The sequence below is a fragment of the Ambystoma mexicanum genome, chromosome 12 (genome assembly GCF_040938575.1).
Source record: "Ambystoma mexicanum isolate Mex_15411 chromosome 12, UKY_AmexF1_1, whole genome shotgun sequence".
Lineage (NCBI taxonomy): Eukaryota > Metazoa > Chordata > Amphibia > Caudata > Ambystomatidae > Ambystoma > Ambystoma mexicanum.
The window spans coordinates 965,064,714-965,078,255 of NC_090936.1; positions in this window are offsets into that span (position 1 = coordinate 965,064,714).

Here is a 13,542-nt window from a genome sequence, read left to right on the forward strand (position 1 = left end):
TGTTGGCTTAGTCAACTCTGGACATGAGTGCAATGATGGCAAGTGTTTTCTGGGTGAAAGAGGAATGCTAGGATCCTTTTTACTGCATCTAGGAGGAAAAACCATTTCTTGATTATAGCGTTTTCTTGTGGCTCCAGTGTTAAGTTTGTTGTCCATCAAAACTCCCAGGTTCTTTACTAACGTTGATGGAGCTGGCGCTGTTATAAGTTCCGTCGGCCATGGGATGTAGTGATTGTTTTCTCCACTTTTGGATATGATCATTATTTATGTTTTGCCTGGGTCGAGTTTGAGGAGGTTTGGGTTTATCCACGCATAGTTCTTGTAGGCAGCCTTCCAGTGTTGTGTTTGCTTCCTCTGTGTGTCATCAGCGTAGTTGTAGCATGTGTCTTTTAATGAGCTTGATGAGTGGAGCCAGGTATATGTTGAAAAGCAATGGGGAGAAAGATGATCCTTATGGTACTTCAAAGGTGGATTCCCTTGAGGTGGATTTGAAAGGTTTGAGCCATATTGTTTCTGTTCTGTTTGTTAGGAAGGATTTAATCCATAGTAAGGCTAGGTCAGTGATTCCTATTTCTTCCAATCTCCAGATGAGGGTGTCGTAGATGACTGTGTCAAATGCTGCAGAGAGATCCAGGAGTATTAGATCTGTGCTTTTGTCTGAAACTGCATTCACCTTTAGATCGTTTCAGATTGAAAGCAGTACCTTTTCCATTCATCGTTCAGAAACCTACTTATGCCTGATCCAGCAGTAGGTGTTCTTCTACAGATTCTTGTTATTCTATAGGATGTATGTTTTGAGTAGTTTTGCTGGGTACGGGATGTTGGAAATGAGTCTGTAGTTGGAGAGGTCCTCCATGTTGCCTGATGTGTCCTCGAGGAGCGGCTTTATGTATGCTAATTTGAAAGATTGTGGTACTTTACCTATTGAAATTGATTGGTTGAAAAGGTTTCTGTAGTATTCCATGGGTGTTCCTTGTGTGAGGATTGATTCGTGTATGTCTGGGGGGCAGGGAGCCGGCTTTGTTGCTATTGTTTACCAGCTTGACGAATGTCTCCGCTGATATTTGGGGAAGCTTCAGCGTTTGTTCTGGCAACATGTCAGTGGCATTGAAATGTCGAGGTTCTGTGATTGTAGCGAGGTACGCTGGAAGGTATATGGATTTTTCTCTTATGATGTTTGTTCTGTTGGTTGTATTGTTTGTTGGGGTGCTTTCTGTTTTCGTGACTTCTACTGGAGGCGGGTGAGGGTGTGGATCCGTTCGGACTGATCCTTGTTCGGATTCGCTTTGGTGGCGTCCAATTCTGTGTTGGGACATTTTGTGTCCTTGGTAGTAGCATGGTTTGGGTATTGCGGTTACAGGGGCAGTTGCCCAGCTGTAGGGCCTTGCATTTGGATAATATTGAGGCTTATCCTACTGCATTGCGTTGCAATAGCTGGATGCCCTCTGAGGGTGGCTGTCCACTTAGAGGGTTAGGTTCAGGTGTTCCTCCATCTACGGGTGGACTGTCTAGGCGGGGTACTACACGATGGAAGGGGTGGCGCAGTTGGGTATGGTGGTAGGCTACAGGTTCCTGGTTAATGTGGACAGTGATCTAGTTATAGTTACTAGTTTTCGGTGATTGATGGGTGTTCCTGGTTAACGGGAGGGTCTAGGATTCAATGAAGGCAGGCAATGATAGACTACACCTAAATTTGAGATACCCAGATAATGGGAGAGAAATGCCTATGTTTCACAGAGTGGTTGACAGTGAAATAATACACTTAGTTTTTGGAATCCTAGAAAGTGGTAGAAAGGCATAGGTTTCAAAAAAATGGCAAGCAGTGTTAAAAGAAAACACCTAGATTTGAGATTCCTAGATAGTGGGAGAAAGGACAAGGTTCACCATACAATAGATAATTCAATGTAAGCATGTACACTGTGCTCACACTGGATTCCCCTGAGGATGCCCTGGGTGTGTAGGTTTATTGGTTAGATTACAGATTGCAGCAGGTGGTAGCAGTAACTACCAGTAGATTCTCCCTACCTTGTCTGTTGATGCAAGTTGAGGTCTGTTTGTTCCTCTTTTGGCACTTGTGGATACTGTCCGGTGCTTATGCTGTTTTGGGGCGAGTCAAGGCTTGAGTGGGGAACGTGTGGGCAGCTGGGAACTGCTTTACCCATTGCTTGATCTCAGCGTGATGTGGCATCCAGGCAAATGGGCAAGAGGTAAAGTGGGTTCTCAGGTACAAAATATGTGGGTCGAGTTTGGGGTTAGGTTTTTGGTGGCAGTGATAGGCAGTTATACTTTTAGTGGTTGGCAGCCTGCTTCCCCTGCTGACCACCTCCTGGACTGCCTGTAGAAGCTGCCCTTTGCCTTGGGGCCCTTTGCCTGAGGGGCTGCCCGGGCAGAATGGCTGCCCTGGGGGTGGTGCCCCCAATATGATACAGTCAACCAATCAGGTCCCCATTCGAATGGTGATGTTGGAGTCAGTCGATCAGGGCCGCGGGACAAGGCCCGAGAATAACACAGGGACTAAACCAGCTACACACGAAGCAATACAATCCTTTTTTTTTACTTTTACAAAATGGCCAGAACTCAGCTCAACTATACCAGGGAGACCTCACCTCAGCACCAGGAGACCAATAGTGGCTGCTGGAGGTGGCGAACAAGGGACTAGCTCCCTGTTCAAATGGGGATGTTGGATTCAGCCAATCTAGGTGGCGGGACAAAAGTCTGAGAAAAACATGGGGACTAAACCAGCTGCACACAAAGCAATACAATCTTTTTAACAAAATGGCTAGAACTCACCTCAAATATACCAGGGAGACCTCACCTCAGCGCCAGGGGACCAACTAAAGGGGGGAATGTTGGGGTGGTCGATAAAGGCCTCAATGAGAAAGAGGGGTTTGCATTGCGTGCACCATATTAAGGACTGGGGGGACAGCAATGTTAAGATTTAGCATGCACCTAGTGTAGTTAATAAGGAAGGGATAAGTGTTACTTTGTTCTTAAGTCGATACATTTAGATTCACATGCACGCAGCAAGATAATGTAAAATCTGCTGATGCAAGGGGGCGCTGTTGCGCCGAAGCAAGATGGCCGCCTAGGTGTTGTGCTCGGGACGGGGAGAGCAAAGAGCCTTCGTGTTCAGGCCCGCAACCCCATTGCATCTGCCTGAAATCGACGGCGCATCCCTATAACCCTATCCTCTGTGCCCCTGGGAGGTTTAGTGGAGAAGTGCCCCCGGCGCTGAGCTATGGACCCCGGTCCCTGCTGGGACTCCTTCTGCCTGATCTCCCCGTCTGCCGCTCCGTGGACTGCGGCCCTCCCAGCCACTTGGGGGCGCAGCGTTGCGGCCTACTGGGGGGGGAGGGGCCGACGGAGCTGGACTCTGTTCTTCCTGCCCTCTCGGTGGGCTGCCTCACCCTGTTGGCCCGCCACAACTACTGCAGATACAGCGACACCTGTACTGAGGATTACCGGCACGGCTGGCCCGCCGACTGCGGCTCGGCGCCTACCCGCACAGCATCTGCCTCCCTGCCGCCCCCCCGCAGGCGCTCCGGTTCAGGCCTGTTACCAGGTAGGGGGCGAGGAGGGTTGAGTGTGTCTGCCTCCAACGGGCCTTGGCCCTCTTCATCAGCTGTCGCGTGGGAGCCTCCCTCCTCCCCTGTTGGACTACGGCCCCTCAGCCGACCCGGTGCTGCACGAGCGTGTGTTTGAACGCCTAGGGCGGTAACCCATAGTGCTGCTGCTGCCTGCCTGTGTTCTTTGGGCTCCTTGACTCGACCCTGCCCATAGTACGCGCCATCATCGCTCCCTGCTACTGGCATCCTAATCATCAGTGCCCTGCCGGGGGATTTCAAATTTTGGCCGGGAGGCACACATATAAACTCTACTGCACGTCTCCACCCCTGTGGTGTGAACAGCCGGCTGCATCGACCACGCAGTAGCTCACAGCTGAGCCTGGGCTTGATTACTGGACCTCACCACCCACGGAATCGCTTGTAGGGGTTCGGTAAAGCTGAGGGGACTCGTGGGACCTCACTGCCTCATAGCACTTGTCTAATCCTGGTGGGCCAACCTCGCAACCCGCTGGTTACACACCGCTGTTCCACAGACCCACACGCTCCTGGCTGGGGTTGGGCCATCCCTTGCCACCAGGATTACACTGCTTGTAGCGGCCCACAGTGACTGAGAAGATCTTATCCTGTCTCTTATTAGCCTGCTTCTCGTGGCCCCTGCCACTGCTGCTCCAGCCATATCCTCCCGCACTATCATAGAACAACTGTGGTCCAGTGCGTTAGCATAGCACAGACCTCCTGTGGTTGCGCCGAGCACCCGGTGGTCCTCGCCTGCCCAGAGGAGATCATCCTGAGCTGCATCCGGAGGGAAACTTGGCACACCTGACAGCTGGCACCTTCAGGGAGCCGGTGAATTAATCCCTACTTGCCATCATGACCAAGGGAGCGGGAGCCAGAAGAAAGCAAAGCTCACTAAATATGTTTACTAAGACACCCTCCAGACCACCGACAGCCTCCAGAGGAATCTCCCACCGCCTCGATATCCTCACCCTCAGATGACTCGCAAAAAATGCTGGAATACATGCGCGAAGGCTTCACCGCGCTGCATACTAAGTTAGACGATATGAATGGTACCATCTCGTCGATAAAGGCTCATATCGAGAGAACAGATAGCCAGGTCGCTGAAATCGAAACGAGGGTTGGCACTACTGAGGATGACCTGGGTTCCCTCCGCGCTGCGGTTACCACTGTTACCAGTCGGGTCCTGGCAGTGGAGAAGAAAAATGACGATCTTGAATCCCGCTCCAGGCGGAATAACCTCAGCATTGTCAGCGTGCCCGAGGACCACATTAGGGAACCCATGGAGGAATACATGGAACAAACCCTTTTAACACTGCTGGACCACCCTAAGCTGTCAGCACAATTTGCGGTGGAAAGAGCGCATCGCTCCCTGACCACAAAACCCAGACCTGGAGCACCTCCCCACCCCATCATAGCCAGGATCCTGAGTTTTCGTGAACGAGATGCCCTTTTACGAGCGGCCAGAGCTAAGGGGGAGCTGCTTCTTGGGGGGGCAAGGATACACTTATATCCGGATTTCTCCGTGGCTGTGCAGCAGGAGCGTAAAAGCTTTATAGCTATAAAAAGAAGACTCAGAGACTTAGGGGTTAAATACTCTATGCTTTTTCCTGCAAAGCTGAGAATCGAACACTCCAACCAAACGTTCTTTTTCACTATCCCAGAGGAGGCCTCCAAATTTATTGACGAACACATCTCGGGCTGAACCACTTACTGTTTAGATGGGATGTATACCTACTCTGCATACTGCTGTGCCTAGGACACGCTGGGGACCCCTGTTGGCGTCTCCCCCTATGATGGCACCTTATTGTTGAAGTTTATTGGTTGCTGGTTTGTTCACGTTGCTCCTTTTATCCTATGCAATTGTGGCCGTGTGCCACGCTGACTCATTGTATCCAGAGGCATTTTACTCCCTGACAAGACCCCATATCGGGTAACTATTCTATAACCACTACCAGACCCCCGAGGGTGGGCCCCTGGATCCCTGTCCCGCCCTTACCACTCGGACTCCACATTATGCTCCCCAGATGGTACATCAAGGCCCATGTCTGCTTCCCTCCGGCTTTACTCCCCATTGGCCGTGGCCCAAATATTACCTGTACATGCCTCGAACACGATGGTAAATACTATTAGATTGCATAATCTCCTCACGCTCTACCCAGTCCGGTGCGCCACTGCCCGGCAGCTATCAGTCCCCCAGGCTTTGATGCCTAGAAGTTCTTGGTTGATATGGGTTAGTTTGGGTCTCGTCCCTCCGATTGGGGGAGGGTTGTGGGCGGGGGGAGGGGAACGTTATGGTTAAAAAAGTCTTGACGGCCACTAGAGGCGCTCCATGCGCCGAGCCAATGCTTTTTGAGTACACAGACGGGGGAGCACACACCACTGGATCCACTAGCTCCCTGTGGCTGGTGCCCCCATGGCAGGAATACAAGCAGTACCCACGCGAGTATGGCTAACACTGACCTGACCTTCATGAGCTGGAATATCCAGGGGTTAGGCAATCACAGAAAGATGAGACAGGTACAGCTACATGCTGAATGTCATGGGGTGAAAATCCTATGTTTACAGGAAACCCATGCTCGATCGGAGCAGTGTGAGTGGTTTGCGAGGCAATGGGGGCCCCAGAGGTACTATACCAACTATTCTACGCAAAGCCGTGGCACTCTTACTCTAATACACAAGAGCCTGAAAATCACATGCCAACACTCGCATATCGACCCTCTGGGCAGATACGTATTGATCACGGGCAAACTGCTCCACCAAGAGATAGCCATCCTGAATATAATGATCCTAATATCGAAGACCCTGATTTTTACCTACACTTAGCTGCCCTCCTTGAAAGTTACCCCCTGCTCCCAATATTATGGGGGGGCGATTTCAATACCATACTGGATGTCACCCTAGATAGATCAGGCACCAGACCTCGCCAACTTTCCAAGGCAGCCTATACTATCCTCACATCCCTTCCCCGTCTGGCACTTGTGGATGTATGGCGCCTAATAAACCCTGATTCCCGCACATTTTCCTTTTACTCTTCAGTTCACAATTCCCATTCCAGGATAGACAGATGGCTTATAACGGACACACTGGTCAGATGCTTGTCCCACTTGGCTATCCTCCCTAGGACGCTTTCAGACCATTCACCGGTACTCATTTCCCTAAACTGGGGTCAGGATGCCGGAAAAACTAGGCAGTGGAGGCTGGGACCATATGCGCTTCTCGACCAGGCCTTCGCAACTGAACTCGAATCCTCCATCGAGGAATTCCTTGAGATCAATACAGACTCAGTAACATTGCACGCTGTCCTGTGGTTGTCGTTTAAAGCATACGTGAGGGGGATGGCCATATCCAAGTGCTGCAGCATCCTTAAAGGAATCTGTTCTGACATTGCTGCTAGCGAATCGGCCCTGGCTATCCTTGAGTCCCAATATGCCCAAGACCACTCCCCAACCACTCTGGCTGCACTGGGTTCCGAGATGGACAGGTTTCGCGACCTCGCCCAGCGAGAGGTTAAATTCCTAGACTCCCCTCAGGCGGTGAGGAAATATGGAGAGGGAGAACGCCCCGGTCGAATGCTCGCCAGGCTATTGCGCCGGGAGTTCAGAGCCCCCCCATATCCCTGCGATAGTGAGACCTGATGGCTCGCTCGCCACCTCCCTGCAGGACATCAACTCCCAGTTTCAGCTTTTCTACACCTCCTTGTACTCTTCAGCCGATGGTCCCCAGGTTCCGGAAATTGACTCCTATTTAGAGGGCCTTCCCCTATCAGTACTGTCCACTGAAACCAGCCTTTTCCTGGAGAGACCGTTTACCTCCAAGGAATTTGACGAGGCCATTGCGTCGTTGGCATCAGGGAAGGCCCCTGGCCCAGACGGCTGCCCATGGATTTCTATAAACGATATAAGTCTATCCTGCTTCCGCAACTATTGGCCTTGTGGGAGGAGTCGTGTGAAAAGGGTATACTCCCTCCATCTCTCCGGGAGGCACTGATATACGCTAAACTGCTGGCCAACCGCCTAGCCCCATACATGCTGCACATCATCCACCCCGACCAGGCGGGATTTGTTCCGGGCAGGTCTACATCCCTGAATTTGAGGAGGCTCTTCAATGTAATCAGCAGAATCAGTCCGACCACACAGGCGGTTGCAGCCACCCTAGATATGCAGAAGGCATTTGACTCAGTCTCGTGGAGGTATCTATGGCGAGTCCTTGAGAGGTGCAAGTTCGGCCCGAACTTTCGTGCCTGGGTAAAGCTGCTCTACACTGCCCCGTCGGCCAGAGTTCGTACCGAGGACAGATGTTCCACTCCCTTCCAGATATCCAGATGCACACAAAAGGGTTGCCCCTTCTCCCCCCTTATATTCGCTATAGCCATGGAACCCTTTGCGGACATGGTACGCCAATCACATTCACATAGGGGCCTGTGCACAGTCGGCCAATCCGATGTAGTTTCCCTATATGCAGACGACGCTCTTCTGTACATCCGGTCTCCCGACTCTAACCTCGCCCCCATACTAGCGGATGTGGCTCGCTTTGGGGACATATCTGGCCTAAAAATAAACTGCTCCAAGTCCACCTTATTCCCACTTACGGACTCCACACATCCCCCCCTCAGATTTATGTGGATTCAACTGGTCGCCGTCCAGCATCACCTACCTGGGGGTGGTAGTTTCCCGCCACACGGCCAAGCTTCGCGAGGATAATTATCAGACTTACTTAACTAGCCTCGCGGTGAGGGCTTCCAGCTGGCCAAACTCCCCATTTCACTAGCAGGCAGGATTGGAATACTTAAAATGGTGGTACTACCCCAACTCCTGTACTGATTCACTAACCTCCCTGTGTGGCCTGGGGATGTTTTTTTCAGAACACTGCGCCAGATAAGCAACACCTTTCTGTGGCACTCGGGGGCTGTCCGCCTTAAGCTGTCCACATTGACCGCTCCCAAGGAACTGGGTGGGTTCAACGCTCCAGATTTCATCAGATACTGGGTGGTAGCCCAATCGCAGTTTGCGTCATATTGGTTTAATACCACTGATCCCCCCCACACGTTCGGCTGGAAAAACTGGCAGTCTCTGACCGCGTGATATGTTCCCTGATCCTCAAACCAGCACCCCCTGACCCAGGCTCCGCAGACCCGGTGGCTGCCACATCCTTAGCATTGACCAAACTTTGGACAATGGTCGGCACGTTTCACCCATTCCACGGAGACCTGCCATTATGGAACTTTTTCCCCCGATGTCCCGCATATCCCACAATCAGTGGTATCTCACTGGGCAGATGCTGGCTTCCCGACACTCCGCGATGCCTACGAACAGGAGAACTTTATTGAGTGGCTAGATCTTCCGCTATCCCTTAGACGCCGGCCTTCAGTATGGCTACAATACTCCTCACTACGGAAGAATCTCAAATCCAAATTCCCTAATTTCCCCACCTTACCCCCTGACGAGCCTATAGTGGCGGAACTTTGCTCCTACCTCTCCTTTAGGGGCAAGGTGTCGAGACTTTACTCTTTACTGCAGAATAGGGTGGCCCCCTCCTTCAAAATGCTGAGACGCACATGGGAGGAGGATCTCGGAGTCAAGCTCACTGATGAGAGATGGTCCCGAATGTGTGCCCGCACCCACAATGTATCCTATAACACTAAATTTAAATTAATACAATTCAAGGTGCTACACAGATACCATCATACACCAGTAAGGCTACATCGCATGTTCAGCAGCGTTCCTCCCAGCTGCCCCAGGTGTGGCATGGATCGAGCCTCCTACATTCATATGTTATGGCACTGCCCCCATCTTACCCAATTCTGGTTAGACATCTGCTCCACACTATCGGATAGCCTTGAACACACTATAGCCCCCACCCCATTAAACTGCCTGTTTCATGACCTCCCACAGCTGCCCCGTGACTCTAAGAAACTAGCAGGTCTGGGCATGCTGTTGGCAGTCTGCTGTATATTGTTGTGTTGGCTCCGTGCCAGGGCCCCTACCTATGCACAGTGGCTCAGGTCAATTACATGGGTTCATGATACTGAGGAATCCTGGAATGGAATGCAACACTCACACTCAAGGCCAAGAGACATCTGGCGGAAGTTCCGGGACTATATGGCCGCCATGGCCTCACCCACAAACTCTGTCATGTCCTCCCCTGAAGGCTCCCCATGAATGATGTCTTCCCCTGATACAGTTGTTAATGTCCAGTCTGCTGCCTCACTCTCTGTATACTGTAATTGACGCATGATGTGCTGCTCATTATGTATGTTGCTGGTTTCTTTGGCTCGTTGCTGGTGTGATGTGGCGCCTTTGTTGGTTTCTGGTGTGTTGTCAAGACAAATAAATAAAGTTTTTAAAAAAAATCTGCTGATGCAATAGAAGCACAGCATAGGCGTGTGGCGTGCCACGTATCGGCTAAAGTTGGGCAGCAAGACGCTTCATATGCGCATGCAAGATAGGAGATTTGTAATGAAGAAACCACTTCGAGGATGCTGTGGTCTTGAACATACATGCACAGACATGGATACATACAAACATGGTGGTCTTTAGGGACATGTGTTTGGGGTACATGGTGAAAACACAAATCTGTATACCGCAAGTCCTCTCATAGCCAGGGACTGTGCAGGCCCAGAAGCCTAGGATGGCGAGATGAACTCTATGTGACTGGGAAAACTGGTTGAGGAAAGGCAGCAGTCTCTGCAATATCAGATGATCAGCTACAGCCAGGCTCAGGTTTTTTATGCCCTGGTACTATTGTGATGAGGAGATGCAATCTTTTTAAGTACACGTGAACCTGTTATTCATTGTCGAGGGAAGTCCAGCCATCTGGTAGAGTTAGTTTGGGACCGAGTAATAAACCCAGTGTAAGGGATGCTCAAGGTCAGAATGAGCAAATGGTTTAAGGGTTTTGCTCAGGCTCTCAAGATGTGCCCAGAGGTCATGCATGCTGAAAAGGTAGTTGTACAGATTTGTGTGAAATAAGGACACCACCAAGTCCGGGCAGATGAGATTTCATCACCAGTTCAAAGGGAACTTGTTTGTCTCCCTCCTCATATTGTTGAAGTGTCCTTGCAAAGACCACATGCATCACGTTCGTGGTTGGAGGTTCCCGGCCAGTTGGAACTTGTAATTAATTATGTTTTGTTGTGTTAATGTGTAACTATCGGATGATGTCATGACCTAACACAGAAAGATCCCAAAAAGGGGAGTGCTGTAATTATGAGCTTATGCATTGATATGTTGAAAGCGGATGGTAGTCAAATAAATGTGTTCAATGAGAGCGTGGGAATTAAAGGAGATAACATCTCTTTGTAGAAATTTGACCAATCATGGGGGGGGGGGGGGGAAGGATGGTTTGTAATAAAATATGCAGGAGTGTTTTAACGGTTACAAAATGTATAAACTTGTGTGGTTCAAAGAGACTCTGGTTAGTTTCACTCCACAGCCTCATCTTGCTCCTCCCAGCCGCTTGTACAATAAACATGCTTTACGGAGAATACTCCTACGTCCCGTCCCCTTTCCTCCATACTTATGGGACATCTCTCCGTCCTGTGGGACGGGACCGGAGCACTTTGTAAAAAGCATCCAAAAATGTTTTTTTCAAAAATGTGTCCTTCCTCTTTTTCTGCGCGGGGCCCAGCACGCGGCCGTAACCCCGCCCACCTTGGCTCTGCCCCACGCATCGCCCATCAGTCCTTTTCTCCGCTCGTTCAGGACTGGACACACTTGCATTCTCTGAAGATTTTCTTCCCTTTTTTCCTCTCTGGCTCTCGCTAGCAATCGTGTACCAGTCTGTCTATGTCGTTCAAACTAGAATTTTCCAGACTGTTCATCATGTCACCGTCATTTCGCGAGGGCGGTTCCCCATTCTCTTTGCTTAGAGTGTTTGGGTCCAGATCACCTTTGGGACTCCTGTTTTTACTGCGACTCCCTTTCGGTCCGGGCACTTAAACGTCGGTTGGAGCGGTGGGAGGAGGTGTTCAGACGAACTCCTCCTTCACATTTTCAGGCGTTCATCGACGAGAAGAAAAAACGCCCGGTAAGTTCTTTACTTTTCAGAGCACCCCGGCCGGGGGATACCTTTCCAGGTTCCTCTCGGGCCGGGAGGGGCGTTGATCGCTCTGTCACTGGGGTTCGCCCTGAGGTGCGAGTTGGGCCTAATAATTGTACCAGAGTTTTCTCCGAGGGTCTCCGTAAGGGGCTTGTGGATACCGGAGCACGCTCCAAGGCCCCTCCTGTGAGGGCTGTTTGTAGACCCAGTTCTAATGAATCGTGGGATACCGGAGCTCGCTCCGAGGCCTCTCTGTCAGCTTCCCTCAAAAATAAGACCGGGATGCGCCCCAAGGCCTTGGTGGGGCTTGCTGTTACCGAACGATGTTCGAGGCCCGCACGGATAAGGCGGTCACCAGACGTGGGTCCGAGGTCCATCTTTCAGAGGCTAAAGTTAGCAACATTTCTGAGAGGCCTGGCAAGGCCTTACCGGTGAAGGCTGTTTATCACCGCTCCCGCTCTTGCGGCGACACCAGATCTGTTGAGGGGGCAAAGTAGGAAAGCTATTCTTTTACTGGCAAGGCTGAGGTCCTTCATGGGAAGGCTGATTTGGCGGTTGGAATGTCGCAGAAACATTCCAGGCCTCACAGTACCGGCTCTGCCGAGGTTCCTTATGTTAAGGCTAAAGTTAAGACCACTGATCCATCGACGGGGACCCCTGCCTCACTTCCTCAGGTGCCGCAGTTCCCCTCAGACGGTGACAAAATGGCGCTGGTTCCCGCCACGACCGCGGCGGCCATTTTGGGTGCTACCCCTACAACTACGCCATCAGCCTCAGGTGTAGGGCTGGGTTCCTTGGGTGACTATAGAGTCCCTTGTGCGCATTCTTATAGGCCAGTTTATGACTGGAACTCCCAGATGCCTCTTCCACACAATGTTTCATTGCCTGCGGGGTCGGCACCTTTGATTTATGTGGATACGTCGGTGCAGGGGCCTGTGTGGCACCCTTCCCCGTTACGTCCCTAGATGTGTCCACCTCGTGAGAGGCCTCCTCAGGTTCCGAAGCAGTCTCCGGAGGAGGCCATTTTCGGTACTTTTCAAACGTTAATGCGTACCGACCCCATGAGGGAATATTTCCAAGGGCTTTTCAGGGAGATATGTCCACCCGCTTCTCTGGCTCCACCTGTTCCTCCAGTGGTTCTGCCGGCGCTTCCCTTGCCTTCGGTGCCTCCCCCGACTCTTCCGCCTTTGCCCCATTGTCCCCTGTGGACGAGGCAGCGCCCGACACGGTTCAGCAGGATCCTGACCTGTCGGATGAGGACAGGGCAATCAGGACAACGAGGACCTGCCCCGCTCTATTAGAGCTTTTCATGACCGGGTACTGGACATGATGTGCTTATTAGATGTTCCGGTGCCCGAGGCACCTGCTCCGCAGGAGGGTGTTCTTTCTGGGGCCTTCACCCTGTCTCCTTCGGAGCGTACCGCCCTGTTCTTGCAGAAGGACGTTCTGGCTGAGGCACGCAGGGTCTCGGAAAAGCCACACTCTGGACTTTTTGTCAATAAGAAGATTGACGCGAGATACAGGCTGCATCCTTTGGAAGAGGTGGCCCTGTCGTCTTGTCCGCCCCCTCCTCCAGAGTGGTGGCTGCAGCATCCTCTTCCATGACGGCTACTCAGGTTCTGGGAAAGGAGGACAAGCTCCTTGACTCCCTTGGGAGGAAAATCTTTCCCAACTCAGCCTTGCAGCTCAGGCAAGCCAATGCCGAATTGGTATTAGCGGGAGCTAATATGCGGATGTGGAAAGGTCCGTCGGAGTTTGAGGAGTTTATCCCGGTCGAGAAGCTGGAAGACTTTAAAGGGGGCCTATCCGACGCCAGGGTTTTGGCCCAGGATCTCCTGGAGGCTGTGGCTCATCACGTAGACACCTCGGCTCGGGGCCTTATGCTGGGGGTTGATACCTCACGGCAAGCGTGGTTGCATGC